Source organism: Cotesia glomerata, linkage group LG9 (genome assembly GCF_020080835.1).
Source record: "Cotesia glomerata isolate CgM1 linkage group LG9, MPM_Cglom_v2.3, whole genome shotgun sequence".
Taxonomy (NCBI): domain Eukaryota; kingdom Metazoa; phylum Arthropoda; class Insecta; order Hymenoptera; family Braconidae; genus Cotesia; species Cotesia glomerata.
Window position 1 is genome coordinate 9,383,937 of NC_058166.1, and position 18,787 is coordinate 9,402,723.

The 18,787-nt window shown below is 29.9% G+C and overlaps 1 protein-coding gene across 9 annotated transcripts in view; it reads right to left on the reverse strand.

Moving 5' to 3' along the window:
* LOC123271860 (growth arrest-specific protein 2-like) overlaps positions 1-4,982 on the reverse strand; it is a 29,750-nt gene extending 24,768 nt beyond the window's left edge. For 2 of the 9 annotated variants that reach the window (XM_044738384.1, XM_044738376.1), the window contains exon 1: positions 2,941-3,361. The gene's annotated coding sequence lies outside the window, so the exon portion shown is untranslated. The other 7 variants (XM_044738381.1, XM_044738380.1, XM_044738383.1 and 4 more) reach the window with 7 other exon arrangements.
* Positions 4,983-18,787: the final 13,805 nt, after the last annotated feature.

An 18,787-nucleotide genomic window follows, 5' to 3' on the forward strand; every position in this document is an offset into this window, starting at 1 on the left:
ATAAATAAAAATTTATTATCATGTAAAATTAGTGTTGAAATGCATAAAAAGAACTGGACCGTATCTATTATATGGCAAGCATGCCCAAGACGTGTGTATGGGTTTCCTGATATACTTGAATGAGGAAACGTGAGCAAGAATAAGAAGAAGCCCATATACTAACACTAATATCTACGATACACTAGCTACTTTCGAATAAACAAACTCTCGGATGATTAATAAAAAAATTAAATTAATTAGACAAAGAAAAGAAAAATTCCTCGAGTAATTTCTAATTACGCTACATTCGAAAATAATTAAAAATTTCTATAAGTTTATATACTGCTAAAAATTTTAAGCAAACCGTATATTTTTATACAAACGTCGTCCATTGCGTCATCAAATCATAATAAATTTTTTTATGATAATTTAGTCATAAATACATAAATTTTCAAATTGAAAAATTCTATAATATTATTATTCATTACTACTAATAACAATAATTATTTTTTTTATAAATATTAATTCCTTCATTTAAAGAAATTTAAAAAAAATGTAAAAAGTACTAATTACTAAAAGTATATTGATGAGTAATAAGAAAAGAAAGAGAAAAAATAATAATACATTAAGCGGTGAAATAATTCTCCGTTACAAATATTATAATATTGAAGTAGCAATAAGACAGTTTTGGAGCGTGACCGCGAGACGTGCAAGTTTAAGTAAAGTAAAATAAAGTTAAGTGTTCTAGTATTTAAACACAGGAAGAAATTGCAATCATAATTTTAGTTATAGCACACAAATTAACCATGTATGTGCTATGTGTGATGTCTGATGTCTGATGTGTGATGTGATACGATGGGTTTAAAACAAAACATGAGAGTACACAGAAAGAAAGGTTCACTTGAGCCAAGAAAATATTTTTCTTCATAACTATTTACTTGGGCGAAAAAAAAATTTTTTTTTGACACAAGAAATTTCACTTATTCCAACAAATCAATTCCCTTGCTTCAAGAAATACGTTTCTTGGTCCAAGACAATTTATTTGTCAAGAAAATTTTCTTGTTTGGAGAAAATTTATCTCTTGCTCCAAAAAATTAAGTTTTTGACAGAAGTAAATTTTCTTGTCTTGAGAAAATTTTTCTCTTGCTCCAAAAAATTAAATATCTTGATAGTAAATTTTCATTAATATTTCTATTGACTAACATGTCAAATGGGAAGATCAAATAATATTGAATCATTTTTTTTCATTCAATATGTATAATTACGCGCTAAAATAATCTAAAATGGGTATCAAATATTCAAGAGAAAAATTTTCTCAAGATGAGAAAATTTTTTTCTTAGCTGAAGTAGGTGGCACTGCTTCCCTAAAGTATCTAAAAATCTTGATCAAATATAAAAATTTCTTGTATCAAGTATTTATGATAATTTGAATTAAGAAAAAATTACTTAAACCACCAAGAATAGAATTTCAAGAAAAATTTTTACTTCGGCCAAGACAACTTTGGTCTTCCTTCGGGCGACCGAAAATTTATTTGAGCCAAGAATTTTGTTCTCCAGTCAAGAAATCTTTCTTTCTGTGTATATTATTATAAAATAATAATAGTTATTACAATAATATACTCTTTTCTTCATTAAATTTATATTATGTTTTGTTGTTTTTGTTACTTTTCGCTTACATTACTTTAACTGCATATAAAAATAAAATAAAAAATTAGTGTTAATGTTTAATTGGCGATAAACTTAACAATGTATTTATATTTATATTTAATGGTTTGTTGACAAATAAAAATAAAATAAGAGAAAAAAAAATTTTTCCGATTGTTATTTATGTACTTTAGTTATTTTGATACCGAGTTATCAGATTGAGATAATCTTTTATTTGTATCTTAAGTTATTTTTTTTAATGTACTGGAAAATTTAATGCTTATTACTCTGTTAATGTAATAATACTTTCAAATATTTTAGAATATTTTTTTTGGCCAAAGGAAATAAAAATTTTCTTTTATTTGAATCTTTTGTTTTTTCACGGAAGAGGAATATCTTCGCGGTTAATAAATGATAGCTTTGCAAGTCTCTTATTCTTCACTTTGGATATTCATAAAAGAATTCAATAGAATTTTGTTAAGAAAGAAAATGATGGGACTGTTGTAAACAAAATAATATATGATTGAAAATTAATTTAAACTTTCAATATATTTAATAAAATTTTAAGTAGAAATTAAATAGTTTTATTTTTATAAGAATATTAATCAGTTTTTAAGCAATGGTATTATAAAATTGATAATAGTATTCAAACTTTAATATCCAGTCGTCATCATTTATTAATAGATCTTTTTTGATTAAAAAAAAAAAATATAAAATCTTAGGTAATGACTTATTGTACTGTAATATCACAATAGGTGGAAGTAACTAAAATGATTTGAAGTTTGTGATACTGAAATTAATCGACAGTTAATCATTGATTAATTTTAAATTTAATAATTATAATAAAAACACAAAAACTACATAAAAGTTTTTGAAAATTGTTCAGTGCATATATATTACGACTTTCGTCATAAAAAAATTAATAACAATTTTTAGAAAAATTTTCGGACATCTACAACAATGGCTTTGATATTTATACAATGATATTCTAGAACAATGATATTTATAAAAAAAATTGCATTAATAATTTTCTAAAATTTTCAAATGGGGAATTTTTTCTTAAATTTTCTTTCCAAAAATTTCCTTTTTACTCCAAAAAATCTATTAATTTCAATATCTTAGAATTTAAAAATTATTAACTAAAAACTAAACGTGTACACATTTCATCCAAATAAATCTTTCAATATTTCTTCAATCAATTATTGACAGAAAAATCAACAATCAACAACCGTCTTCCATAACTAAAAAACAAATAAAAATTTATTTTAAGAAAAATTTTAAAAATCATTTCACAAAAAAAAAACCAAAATTTCTTACCTGACTATAATCCATTTTACAAAAACAAACGTTGACCACATGCAGAAAAACGTACCACCAAACAGGAGTTAACCAACAATTACGTCAATTACAAAGTCAATAAAAATAATTGAACACAGCACACGCGCTGGACCAATTTATATCAAAACATCAGCCGGACTTTCGGAACGCACGTCCACCACTTGCACGGCGACTTACAGAAATGATTCCTTGCTCTTGCTCCTATCGAATATCTTCGCATCCACATCTACCATCCAGCATGTAGGATATTGGTTTGTATGTATGTGTGTACGTATTATAATAATACAAATACAAATGCTCGTACCCACACAGAGCACAACACAGCTTACAGCTCCCGACTCTCGATACGTCTACTCTGGACTGCTCCCAACTACCAACTCATGTCTCCGTGACTACTTCTTCATCAGCCGCCCATATATATATATATATATATATATATATATATATATATATATATATATATATATACTGCAAACTAGCATACACCATACACCGGTAATCTACAATGCATAATATATATAAGTATATAATACATGTACAAATACATTTACATATAATGTCAACTATATCACTAACACACATAACAAACATGTAATATATAATACATAAAATATATATACACATGCTCTTACTTGTTACAACTTACAACAAAACCTTTGCTTACTATTACTACTCTCTACTTACTCCTTACTCTCACGTATTTCTTGTCGCTTGTCTTTTGTCTTTTACATCTCTTTTACTCTCTTCTCTTCTCTTTTGTTGTTATTTTATTTTTTTTTATTTATACTCGTTCACCGCCTGATCACAAGTCACAAATCACAATACACTACAAACACAAAAACAAATATATATAGATGAATAAACACATATCCATACACTAATATATATTACCATAATGTTGAATATTAAGTTCAATACCGCATCCTTAACCAAAAAAATTTCATTAAATTGAAAATATCAGATTACAGACTTTTCATGATTTTTCTTAACAAAATAAATTATTTTTGTTACAAAGAAAATTTATATAAAAATTTAGATAAGGTAAAAGCCCCAATAGATGATCATGTACCAGTATATGATCACTCCATGTATTTGTATACCTATATTTGTGAATATAGATATACAGATACATGGAGTGATCATATACTGGTACGTGATCATCTATTGGGGCTTTTACCTTAATTATAATTGAAAATTATTACCTAGTTATAATTTCTGTATTTGATGAAATCAAAAATGATCAGTGTCCGTTTATTAAGAATTTCACCGTTCACAATAATTCAAAACATAAAAATGACATTTAGAATTTTTTTAAATATCATTAAAAGTAGAATTATTAGAGAAAAGGATTCCAAATGTTAATTTTTCGATTTTTTATACAAAAAAAATCAGGTAACCGTAGAACAAAACGATTAACAAAATTTTTTGGAGTACTCTTGTTAATTTGAAAATTTTTTAAATCTAAATTTCCCCATTTTTAATAATTAGTTACACTAAAATTAATTAACAGATATCTGATAGTTTTTACAATTTTTTTAGAAAAACAAATTATGAAGGAAAGTTTTTTAAAATTATTAATGTAAAAACTTAACAAAATTATGGATGATATTTTTGTAAAATATTTCTGTAATTCTAATTTATTCAAAAAAATAAAAAATTTATCAAATGTCTACTGATCTTAATAACTTAATTCACGTCACAAAAATCATCTTCAATCGTGCTCACTTTTTACAATAATTGCTAAATTCAGTATTTAAATTTATAAAAAAAAATTATAATTTGAATATTTACCAATTGATATATCACGCCGGTACACGTGTAAAACCACTTGAAACAAAATTACAGGTTAAAACATCACAACCTGTTTAAAAAAGAAGCCAATGTAAATAAAAGAATAATAAAAAATAAATAATAAATGATATGGATTACAGATGAAACTGAAACTTGACAGTAGCTGCTGCGTCTTCTGTTCACCCTCAACGGATGCGACGACCACCTTTTTGTACTTACTCAGCTTTGCTACATGTGTATCTGCGTATAGTATTATATACTTATATTATGCTGAGCAATGTGTAAGTATATTTATGTATAGAGTACATCTCGTTTCGCGAGATGTGCGCGTGTACAGAAGTCGCGCGATGAGGGATGAAAATGAGTGAGGGAAAGTAGAGAGTACGGACCAGTCTGCGTAGCCGACGATCCCTCTTGGTTCCTTGATCAATACTACACCCTCGCTTTTAAATCCACGGTCCGGAATAATTTTACATTCAATATTTTAATACATCTCTTTTTACTTCATTACGTTAATTTTCTAGATGCTTTTCATACTTGGTGAGTATTCATGTATTTAGAAAATTCTTTTAAAGGATTTGCATTTATTCAGTTTTTTTTTCAGGTTCGCTGTTGGAAAACATCAGAATTTTTTAAAAAATATATTTTAAACATTTGTTTGAAATAATATTCTTCTGTAATTAATTTATTTTTTAATTTTGTATAAAAAAATTGTTAATCTTTTTGAAAATTTTGAAGAAAACAATTTTTCAATGACACTTTATTTTTAGATATTATCAAAATTATTTCTGGAATTTTTCTGTATAGAAGCAATGATTGTTAATTTATATTTTTTATTAATAAATTTTACATAAATGAATTAATCAATTAATGAGTAGACATTAGTAAAATAGATGAATACGTAGTGACAAGTGTAATAAAGTCTAAAAATATTTATCAGTTGGAAGATTATCACAATTACTTCTGAAGAATTTAATCTTTAAACTTGACTATATTATGTTCTAAATTTATTAATTACATTTTAAAAAATATATCTTAGTTAAAAAATGTCTTAAATGTAGTAAACATTTTTAATATCTATTTTATTGATAATTATAATTATCCATAATTATGGATCAGTATTAAACTTGTCCAATTAAATGAATATTGAAAATTGAAAAAAATGATCAGTATGAAGATAAGAAAATATTCAAATTTTTAATTGAATTTAAGGGTATATTAATAAATTGCAGTGCATAGTAATTAATATGAAATATTATTGAATTAATATAAAATTGGTTTTGACAATGTTCGTTGAAGACTAATGAATAAAAAATTTCAATTAATATAATTAAGTTAATGAAAATGAAGAAAACGTTCAAAATAAGCTGAGGTTATTGATAAATTGTACTAAGTACGTTGTAATTAATGTTAAATACGTTATTGACGATTGATGATAGATTGGCACTGAGGATGTAAGTTGAAGGTTAATAAACAAAAAATATCAACATTATAAAAACGAAGGAGAAATATACAAATAAACTGAAGTTATCGATAAATTAGTATACTAAGTACTTGTACGTATGTAAGTGTATGAATCTAGGATTAGATGTTGAATTTATCGGAAGAGACAGCGACCGGAGATGATGTTGAAGATGACCTTTGTCAGGTAACATGTTACATATTTAATATTCAGTAAAAAACTTAAAGAACTAAATGAAGAAAATCCTTTGGTGCCAGGAACTACCAGTTGGCGTGCTACGGCATAGTCCCAACCGCTGCCATGTACAGATCATCACTGTTATTGTTTTATTGATTTACTTGAAGAAATATCTATGCATCAGGACTCAAAATTGATTGCTAAGTACTTATATTTATACCTTGCAAATTTATATTCTTGTAAATTTAATAAAAAATAATATTTCTTCTTATTACTTAAATAAACATATGCCCTGTTACGCGTTGCGTTCGATTTTATAAAATTTATTCTTATAGTTTAAAAAAGGGGATAACAATTTTATTTTATTACTACACTTTAAACAAAGAAAAAAGAAGGAAAAAGTTTTCTCCTTAAGTGTCTCGTTCGAATCTTTGAAAGAGACCTGGGAAATTTCTGTAATTAGTCTAGGCCAGATGAATTTACTTGTTAATTATGATATTGAAATCCAGAACAAATGGGTCGATAAGTTTTCTATTGTTCGTAGACAGGATCGCTTGAGGACTTATGATAAGGAAATAATAGTACTAATTTTTCAAAGAAATAGTTAAGTAAATGAATAATGAATGTGAATTAACCCGAGTCGAAATTTTAAAATCCCAGTTCAACCTAGTAGAGCCTGATTGTTTTGATGTAGACATATGCCGCTCTAATTTAAGAACCTTTTTCAACCTAACTCGTCTTATATCAAGGTAAGGAATAGTGAGTTGGGGTTAAGTTTAAATTTTAAGATTCTGTTTCAACCTAACTCGTTTTGCATCAGGGTGAGGAGTATTAAGTTGGGGTTTAGTTCAAATTTTAAAACTCTGTTTAAACCTTATTCGTTTAAATTCAGGTCGTAGAAGAATGAGTTGGGGTTTAATGAGAATTTTATCGCGTAGGCTTCCTAGGGTGAAACAGAGATTAAAACTTTATATATTTTTCAAAATAAATAAGAGTAATAAAAATTATTATCATTATTTTGAAAATGTATTACAGTAAAACGTGCGAAAAAATCACAACAAAACCATTTATAAATTTTTTATGCTTAATAAACTGCGTCGAATGCTTTTTTAAAAATTAAAATCGAACGACGCCTTCAAAAATTATATTTGTTTAAAAATTCACAAAATTTTTTTTCTCAGTAGTTTTTCGACATAACATTTAAATTTCTTAACCAAACGATAATTGCCCAAACATCCACTTTTTTTTCTTTAAAAACCGTGTTGAAAACCATTTGAAAAATTAAAATCAATCTACGCGTCCAAAAGTTACAGCTGGTTGAAAATTTACAAAAAAATTTTTTTGATATTTTTCGAAAATAATTACCAGGCTTCTTTAACATTTCAACATAAACCCGTATATACAGATTTTTTTTTCATTACTACTCTAAAAACTACTTTGAATACCGTTTTAAAAATCAAAATCGAACGATATATTACAAAATTATACCTTATAAAAATTTCAAAAATAATTTCTTCCAGAATTTTTTCGAAATAATTTTCAGATATTTTAACTATTTAACTATTCATGTGTATATAATTTTTGTGCTTTAAATAAAAAATTATGGTTTGTGCAAGAATAATTTAAAAATATACGAAAGATCAAGTTTTTCTACTTAAAAATTTGACCTAATTGCCAAAAAGAATAATTTGCCAAATTAAAAATTTAAAGAATGAACAAATAGCACAGTTTTTCACATTTTGAACTCGAAGAGCTCAAAAATATAATTTTTGTGTCGCAGCTTTTGAAGCCCCATAAAGGATCTTTAAGTTTAAATTGATCAAACGAAAAATTTCGAAGTAATTCCGAAAAAACATTTTTTTCGGTTTTCTTTCGACAACGATAACTCACGAACGAATTAACCGATTTCGACCGGGTTGGTGGCGATCGACGTGGTTTTTTAATGTTAAAAGCTGAATAGTTTTTGAAATCGATCGGTGAAGCCGTTTCAAAGTTATTAAAAAAAAAACACATTTGAAAAAAATTTTTTTTGTAGTTTTTTTTTAATTTCTCAAGATCTACCGGTTCGAATCGGTCCCAATTATATTCAAAATCTAAGTTTGGTCAAGCCCTTTTGAATGACGCCAATCGCGATACACACATACACACACATACATACTTACATGCATACTTACATATATACATACAGACAAACGGACACCTTCGCGGAAACAATCGGGGAAGCTTCCTAGGACCTCAAAACGTCAACATCTGTTGAAAACTTGATTTTCGAAAAACGGGGTAAAACCAATAACTTCCCAACTTTTGAAAATTTTCAATTTTCTTAGCGGGAAGTTAAAAATTTAGGCAATTTTCGCGATAAAATTTTTTAAGCACTTAAACGTTGTAAAATTAACAATAATAATCACAGTAATATTTACCATGAAATAAGAAATAATAATAATATTTAATCACATGAGTTAATTTTAATTTTGTCAGTTGTAGCTTAAATGGAAACAAATATTTTTACTGTATGAATAGTCTTCGAGTAGCAGAGGGGATCGTCTTGCTTCGTAATCGTGAGGTCTCGATTTCGAATCCCAGTAAAGCTGAGTTTTTTTCAACGGAAATTTGTGTTTTCTTCGTCGTTTCTTCTGTCTTCATTTCGATATCATTATTCTTTTATAATTATAAATTAACATTACTAATAGTTATCATTACCTTAACAGTCATGCAAATAATAACACGAAGTAACCAACAGTTAAATGATAATTTTTTTTTTTTTTTTAATATGAATATAACCAGTTTAGGCTATTAAGGTTGAACTAGGTTGAAATAGGTTTTAATAAAACCCTGCCTGACACTTTTTCGTCTGAGAAACAAATAATCGTATACATCGTGCAATCCCAGCTAGGCGCTAAAACAGTGAAACAGAGTTTTATTAAGAACGTTCTTCAACCTAACTCGTCTGAAAACGGACTTAAGTAGACGTTACCAGAGTTAAACGGAGTTAAGTATCAATGCAGTTCCTTATTTCTTAAAACCTATTTCATTCTGTTTCACCCTGAATTAGACTATCCCAGGTTAAAATGGGTTTTAAGCGAAAAAAAATTTCGACTCGGGAACAATAGTTTAAAAAGATCTAATTTAAACAATAATTTCTGAAATAATTACATCATAGAAATTCAAATGTTAAGATAATTGCATTTTCTAGTAAAATTAAAAAAAAGGCCATTCGGCAGCCGAAATGGAAGTAGATTTTTCAAATAAAGAAAATCGTTTTTTAATAAAATAATATAAATACTAATAACGTATAACTTAGTTTATGAATTAAAAACAAAATTCAATAATAAGTTTAAAACTATTTAGAACAAATTTTGGAAAAAAAATTATCTTGTGAAGAAAAAGTTTCTCAAATATTTATCAAACAATTGCAAAGATTATAAGATTTGAATTATAAATGTCCAAATTTTAAGTAATCGCTTAGGAACAACAGTTTCCAAGTTAATCAGAATTTTAAAACCGGACAAAATTTTAATTGAAGAAAACAATATTTAGAACTAATTTGTGACATATTTACTGACGACCTACCCAAAAACATTACACGAAAGACTGATCAATATCGTAACTATTGAATTTACATCATGATTAAGCTATGATGCAGACAATAATTCTAAAACGGCTGCAACAGTAAAACTGTTTCATTAAACGAACTCTAAAAGGAGTAATTAATATTGAGGCTATTACCACTTCTGAGTAGTAAAAATTGAAGCTTATTAAAAGACCTTTACGATGCATTTTACCGAATTTTAATATCTTATCTAGTTCGGTAATTATACCAAGTTGCAGTAGTAAAAACAGCAATTTTTACGATTTTCAAAATTTCAAAATCCTGTAATTTTCAAATTACTCGCCCGATTAAGCTCATCTTAGAACTTAACCTTGGTTTTGATCGATAGATAAAGCATGTTGAGTTTGAGAAGAATCGGTTATAAATTGAAAACGCTATCGTGCTGACAAGCCGCGTTATATCGTATAAATATATATATATATATACATATATAAACTTTTGAACTATATGTATTTTCTGACTCAGCTCGACAAACTGAATCAGAAAATGGCTAAATTTTTTAAAAGTTGCGCCATGAGGACGGCTGCAATAGTTAGATTTTATTTATTTATTTATTTATTTATTTATTTATTTATTTATTTATTTGGTGTAAATGCCAAGGCACAAAGCCGAATGGCAAAAATGATATACATAAAATTATAATTCACATAAGTACAGCTAATATATACATAATGGAAATATGAAATTTGCATGATAGTATAAAATATAGAATTTATATAATGTTCAAATGGACATAATGTTTTTAAACATATTAAACTTATTAACCAGCTCACTATTTTGTCATTGTTCGAGATTTATAAGAAAATCAAATACTTTTGTTTTGAAGGATTCTAGACCAAGAGAATTTGTAATTTCAGGAGGTAGATCTTGCCAGAACCGTATAGCTGATATAACAAACGAATGCTCGTAGATTGTGGTAACAAAGTTGGGTATTTTAAAAGTGACATTATTATTTCTGCTGGCTATTCTTTGTGATCGTCTGATAACAGGGTCTTCTTCAATAAATAAATCACGTAGAAATTTTGGTTAGCCTGTTGATAACAATTTGAAGAACACGCAGGCTAAAAAGTAAAACCTCCGTGACTTTACATTTAACCAATTTAATGACCGTCGATATGGTGTGATGTGCTCATCTCGCCTCAGATTAAAAATGAATCGAATAGCATTATTAACAAGTCGCTGCAATTTGCAATCAAGTTCATTCGATAAGTTGAGAAACACTATTGAGCAATAGTCAATAATAGGAAGGATAGTAGCAGAGACTAATTACTTGCGAGTCTGTGTAGACAGAAAGTTCTTCCTACGTTTTAAACTATTTAGTGAACCATAAACTTTGCGTGATACCTGCGAGATATGCGTATCCCAAGAAAGATTATTTGAGAGATGGACTCCTAGATGTTTGGTTGAATTTGTATATGGTATTACATTGCCATCTATAATGATCTCTGGTAGCTCAAAGTTTTCAAGTAGTCTCAATTTATGTTTACTTCCCAAGATCATGACTTTGGTCATCTTGTAATTTATTTCAAGGTCATTTTCACGAGCCCAGTCTGCTACTGCTTGAGCATCAGTAGTCAATTTTGAAGCTGCTTCATATAGATGATATAACTTGAAATGCAAGTAAGCCCATTTATCGTCTGCAAATAAGCCATGATTGCAATATTTTAGCTTTTTGACCACATTGTTTATAACTATTAGAAATAGAATTGGACCCAATACTGATCCCTGAGGAACACCTGAAGTAGTACTAACCCATCTTGAGGGGGTATTTGTGGAATCAACAACTGCTTGAGATCTACCTGTTAGATAAGAATGAAACCATGTGATTGATTCAACCGAGAAACCCAGTTCATACATTACTCTGAATAGAACTTTATGATTTAGACAATCAAAAGCTTTAGTAAAGTCAAACAGAATGAGGAAGGTGAGATCATCATTATTTATTGCTAGCCGAATTTCATCCGTTAATCTAAGCAGTGCTGCCTGAGTACTATGGTATTTTCGAAACCCTGATTGATAATCATCAAGAAGGTTATTTGTTTCAAGATAAGTCACAACCTGATTTGCTAAAATCCGTTCAAAAACCTTAGCCATATGCGATAGATTTGCTATCGGTCGAGTGTCAGACATAGATTTAGGTGATGTCACTTTATTTAATGGTACGATGAAAACGGATTTCCATGCTGAAGGGAATAGACCAGTATCTATTGATCGATTGAAGATTTGTTTTAGAAACATAGACACTTGCGATAGATGATCTTTTATCCATTTTAAATCGAGGCCATCAGGGCTTTTACCGCTAGATTTTTGCAGAGTTAACTGTAAATTTTTGGTTACATCAACAATGTCTATTTGATTCCACTTGAATTCACAATTTACTTCCTTTACAGCATGGAGTGGTAGGCTTTGGATATAGTCAAGACTGCACGACGGATACTTAGTTAAAGTCTCAGCATAAAAGTCATTTAGCATATCAGGAGAAAAATAATCAAGAGGAGATGATTGTTTTGTCTTTATAACACCTACACGCTTTAATTTGCTCCATATGTTAGATCCAGAAGAATGGTTTTCCAAATAGTTAGCAAGAAAGCCATCTCGCGCAACATTTAGCTTAGCTTTTAAGAGTTTTCTCTTACTTCTATAAAGAGCTAGTAAATGTTGATTATTTGTTCTTTTCGCTCGTTTGTATAATGCATCACGTTCCCGTAATTCACCTCGCAGCTCACGATTTAGCCAGGGACATCTGGGACGATATGTCTTTCTTTCAGCCAGTGGTGCATAAAGATTCAATGTAGTGATCACTTGATGCAAGAAATATGAAACAAGCTCATCTGGATCAGACATAGTCGGCTCACTATCGATGAGTTTCAATCTTTCAGTTAATCTTTCAGCCAGTGCATCGTGATCACAATTTTTAAAATCCCGAAATTTCATTCGCTTCTCATAACTTCTTGGTGGTTCTAGGTTATACTCACATAACAAATAATCATGACCGCCTATGAAAGGTGACTGTGACTTTGAATAGCTTACGAGTTTTTCTTCACTATCGAGAATTATGACATCAAGCCACGAATCCACTTCATGGGTATGAAAAGTTGGTCCAAAGGGAACGCAGAAAAGAGCAGAATCATTGATGAAGGAATTCAGATGAGTTGAGGCTCGATCAGATTTCATAAGGTTGCAATTTAAGTCGCCCATTATTAGAACATTGTTGTAATGTGGATGAAATTTACTGAATTCAGAAATAAAGCAGTCTAATAAATCACCTTGTGGTCTTCTGTAGATACACGATAATAACAGATGCCCTGTAGGTAGAGTGATATCAGTAACAATGAACTCTGGACAATTTAAGTGACGTACTTCGGAGATGCATAGAACCTTAGATGTTAGTGATTTGTGAATGAAGCAAATTACTCCACCACCTCTGATGTAACTACTGGATTCATTTAATAATCCTCTATCTCGACGAATAATAGAATAATCAACAAGTGAGATTGATATTTCTGGATTTAACCAGGATTCAACCACACAAATTATATGAGGCTGTGTTTCAGCAACTAGATGCTCAAATTCAGCTGCATGAGCTAAATAACTATTAATATTAAGACTTAGTAATTTGAGAGTAGTAGGAGAAATAGTAGGCTGGTTTAATGATGGCTATTCTAATTTATTTAAATCATCAACAGTATGAATGGCAATTTTTCCTGAATCATCGTTCTTCTTTATATAAACAATGCTTTTATATACCCATGCATATTTGTAGCTTATTTCTCTGGCTCTTGCTTTGGTAAGCTTTAAAAGTTTATAGGTTTCCGTTTGCAAGAATTCATTTATGAAGACTTGTCCTCCAAATGCAGAAATACCATTAATCTTGAAAGTATCTTAAACTAACAGCTTCTGTGAGCGACGTTTGGTATCAATAATATGATCACGGATTTGCGGTGATTTAAGATTGACAATAAATGAAGTGAATGATGATTTTCTTGAATGATCATTCTTTCCTTTTAATATCCGAATGTTCAGGATGTCGTTTTCAAGGTTAGAAAGCTCAAGTTTATCCAGAATTTGTTTTATAATTGTCGAAGATGATAATTCAGACACCACTGTCTCAGGAACACCAGAAACCAATAATTTAGACGAAGAAGAAGAATCAAGTTGTTGATGAGCATTAGGTACAATTATAAGCGAATCCATTTTAGAATTTAGAGACACAATAGAATTGAAATTTTCTTCGCATTTCTTGGTATTTGAAGACACATTATCTGTCAGTTTCTTGATTTGTCTTACGGAAGAAGCATGTTGTTCCGAGACCTCAGCTAATATTCCATTTACAGTAGTTAAATCTTCTGATAGCTTGGTAATTTTATCGTTGCTCATTTCAAATTTCTCAGACAACTTCTTTATATCTTCACTATGTTTACTTAAGCTATCTGAGAAATTTTGTATTTGTTGACTGTTTTTAAACGAAATGTCAAGCAACAAATTCATTTTTTCGTCCATATTTAAATTAGACCAATCTGGTTTATTCTGTGAGGATTCAGTCATTTTTGGTGAATTTGAGATGATTGTTGGAGAAAAAACAGAATCCTCTCCTACAGATACTATAGGCGGTGTTCCTGGTGAGGAAGTTAACGATTTGAAGCTAGACTGAGTCGATGTGCTAGACAAAGTCGATTTTCGCAGACTAACACTAGAAACACTGGGCGGTCTTTGAAAGTTGAAACGTGAGGGCTGTATATGAGCAGTAGAAGTTGATTCAATCGGTGATGAAGGCGTAATACACGCTGTAATGCAGCAACTATTTGGTAATTTGGTTTTTAGTGCTTCTTTGTGACAACTGGGATGATATGCGGACTTGCAGATTTTGCAGAAAACAGATTTAGTTACAAGTTTTTACAAGTTTTATCAGAAAATCAGAAAAATCAGAAAACAGATTTAGTTACAAGTATTTTTAGTTTTTATAAAATCTACTAAAAAAATACTCATATAAATAATAGTCAAACAACAAATCCAACAATTTGACATTTATGTTCAATTTTTAACGTAACAACATAATTATTGTTTATATTCATGTATCTTCTTCTTCTTCTGCATAAATAAAAAACAAACACTGTTTATTGATGAGCGCATAAAATGGCTTAACCGAAATTTAGCTGTTTTTATCAGGAAAAATGTTCATGATAGTCCGAATAAGGTATTTATGAACAATAAAATTGAAAATTGTCCAGAATGGAAAGTTTGTATTTCTACAAGATTTTCACATAAACTCAAAACCAACTTATAATATGCGTTATTTTTTTCTATGTTTTATTTTATAGCGTTTATAAGAAGTTGTCTCTAGTTAGAAAAAATAATTGAAAACGATTTTGACAATTTAAAATCTTCATATAAGAGAAGGAATTTAAAAGTATTGAAAATTTTCAGAAGTATTGCAATGAATTCAAATTTCGTTATTTCCAATATTTTTTAATTCGTTCTTTTAATCTGAGGTAATTAGAAAGATAAAATTTTTGAAGATACATTTATTATGTCCTACCCTTATGAAAATTAAAAAATTTTTAAAAGCCGGCTGATTACACATAAGGGTAAGGCTTATAATCCCGAAGAGTAAAATCCCGAACGAAACTCTTATCGACATAGGATATTAGTACGGAAGTTTCTATAAAAATCAATAGATGGCGATATATGTATGCTAAATAGCAAAGAAAAAAAATTGAACGGAGTGAAACTCGCACGCATAAATGATTATGATAGCAAGAAAGTATGAAGCTCGGGTATTCAAAGGGCATCCCCAAGTCAATAATTACAACTTCTTCAGGAAAATTAAGGGGAAATAGGCACATAATGAGTCAAAATGTTAACCTGTGCTATTGACGTCGTCGAGAGGAACGGAATTATGGACCCATCAGGCCCATAATTATATATCATAGAAAAATTTTAATTTTTAGTAAAAAAAATACTCAGGATACGACAAATGTCATTCCAAACTAAAAAAAATAAATTCAAAACTTTGGTAAGACCCATAAGGCCCCGAAACGTCACGCACAAAATTGTGCTAATCTGAAAATTATGTAGAGCCTCATCAGATCTCAACTCTGATTTCTAGTAAATTCTGAAAGTGATTTAGTGCATGCTTACAAAATTTCGGAGTTCTAGGAGCTTTAGAAGCAGTGTCTTTAAGGCTTGGCGCGTTTTTTGAAAAACGGTCAAGCTTAAAAATGATGTAAAACCTATTCAAGCCTTATCTTTGACTCTCAGTGGGGTTTGCAGCTGATTTAGCGCAAGCCTACAAATTTTTAGAGTTCTGGGAGTTTGAAAGGCAGCGCGTTTACGGTACGCCCGTTTTTTGAAAAACGGGCAAGCTTAAAAATTAAATAAAACCTAATCAGGCGTCATATTTGACTCTTAGTGGAATCTGCAGCTGATTTAGTGCAAGCCTACGAATTTTTAGAGTTCTGGGAGCTAAGAGTTAGCGCGTCAACGGACTGACGCGTTTTGTAAAAGATGGGCCAGCCTAAAATTTTAGTAAAACCTATTCAAGTCTCAAATTACTTGCTTAGTGGAGTCTGCAGCAGATTTAGTGCAAGCCTATCAATTTTTGAAATTCTGAGAGCTTTTAAAGCGTCGCGTCTAAGGCCTGGTGCGTTTCTTAAAAAACGCCCGACCAGAAATTTAAGTTCGGCTGTGGTTCGTTTCGAATTAGGCATGCCGAATTCCAAGTTCGCGCCGAACCAGGAAGCCAAAGTTGGCCCACGTCCCGGAAGTAACGCAGTCGCGAGTTTGGGCCTAACTTGGCTTCCGACTTAGGCGGTGGTTTGGAAACCACACTTGCTGGTGACTATCCAAGCCTCATTCGGTCCGAATTTGGCTACCTAACTAGGCAGCAATTCAGAAACTAAATTCGCACGGAAGAATCCAAATTGAATCCTTTTTTTGTTTTTAGCTATTTTTATTATAAAGCAAAAATTAATAATAATGAATGCTTATTTTTTTTAATTTACTTTTTAAATTTTAAATATAAATATTAGACTGGGCCAAAAAAATTAACTATTTTTTTTTTTTTTTGTATATCGAAAATATTATTTGGGATGACAAAAAAAAAATGTTGTGAGAATTTGAGCCCTTAATATTTATATTAAGAGGTCTATCATCGCAACTTTTAATTTTTTTTTCCGGAACGGGTTTTTGTCTCATAACTCCTAAACCATCGAGGTAAATGAAATAAACTTAGATGTTTTTTGAAGCAAATTTAATTGTCTACAAAAAAAGACTGATTGAAATTTTTCGTCAGATGAACCGTTTTCTTATAAACACGCCTTGAAAATTGATAAGATTTCAGAATTTTATTGTTTAACTTTGGAATTTTGTAATTCACTTAAAAATTAGTATCCGGAAAAAATTCAATAGAGATTCTTGAAGGGAATTTAATTTCCTACAAAAAATGTCTCTTAACATTTTTAGCTAAATTCACTCCTTTGAAAGTTATTCAAAGTTAAAGTTGATGTCAAAATAAAATTCTGGTTTTTTTCGCTGTAAATTTAATTTTTTTGAGCCCATTGAAAATTTTGATCTTTTTATAGATAATAATTTTTATTTTATCAACAGAATTATGAAAAATTTGAAAAAATCATAATATATTTTTATTTATTGGCATTGAAAAGCTATTTTCTGCAGAAAATTGCATTTTCACTGTGTTTTGATAGTTTAAAAAATAACAATCATGTTGTTTTCTCATTGAAAATTATTTACTTTTTATTTAATACAAATTTATCTACGAGAATCCGCTTTGATTAACAACCTCCCCTTACTCCCCTTGTTTCATTTTTCGACATCAATCCACAGTACTACTTCTCATGAGATTACTCTCTCATTTTCTCAATAATTGCGTCGCTTAATACGAATGCTTAGCAGAAATTAATCATCAATGATATAGTACACATTCAATAAGAAACAAAATCAAATTACAGTCAACGCTCTCTGTATTTGATTCGCCCGTCCAGGACCATTCTCTGTACTTGACTCGTCCATAAGAGCTGTGTAAATTCGTCAAATACAGAGGAAACATGTGGTTGTTCGGTGAACAAGGCCCAGTAGCGATTAACTCGCTCCTGGGGGACTCCCAAATTCAAGAGACGCACCTGTCCACCGCTAGTTCCCGCAAAAATCGAACCGCCAATAGAAAATCAGCCTCTCGATCACGTCATGAATCGACCGCTTTATTGGCTGATCGCTCCCACTAGACATGCGCAATAGCCTTCTTCCCCAACTCAACGAGGAAGAAGACGGACTATTGTTATTATCTTTCGCTTCCACGCTTTCGTTGCAACAAGTCGCCATTAATTCCGCTTTACTTTCGCTTATTGTTAATTAACCGCATTTCGCTATTTTTATAATTTAAATTGCTTAAATTAACCGCTAATAATTCGCTTTAATTTGTTATAGGTAAATTGTGTTATCAGTGCATTTATTTCACCGCTTTTTCAGTGCCGGCAAAGTGTTCAACCACGTGTCAACCGGCTTCGCTTTTGCAACCCACGCTGTAATTTACAAATCCGCTTTTATCTTAACAATCCGCTATTAAAAATATTAAATATTGAGTGTAATTAATGTAAATAAATTACTAGTGTTATTTTTGATAATAAATTACGCGTTTTAATTGAGATATCCAACCCTAAACCTGATCCCCGCTTTTCCGCTCTTTCTGTAATTATTCATTGGTCCCTCGAGCCGGATCAGGCTGGCTCTATCTCAATTAAATTAATTTATCATTCCGCTTAAAAATTGTG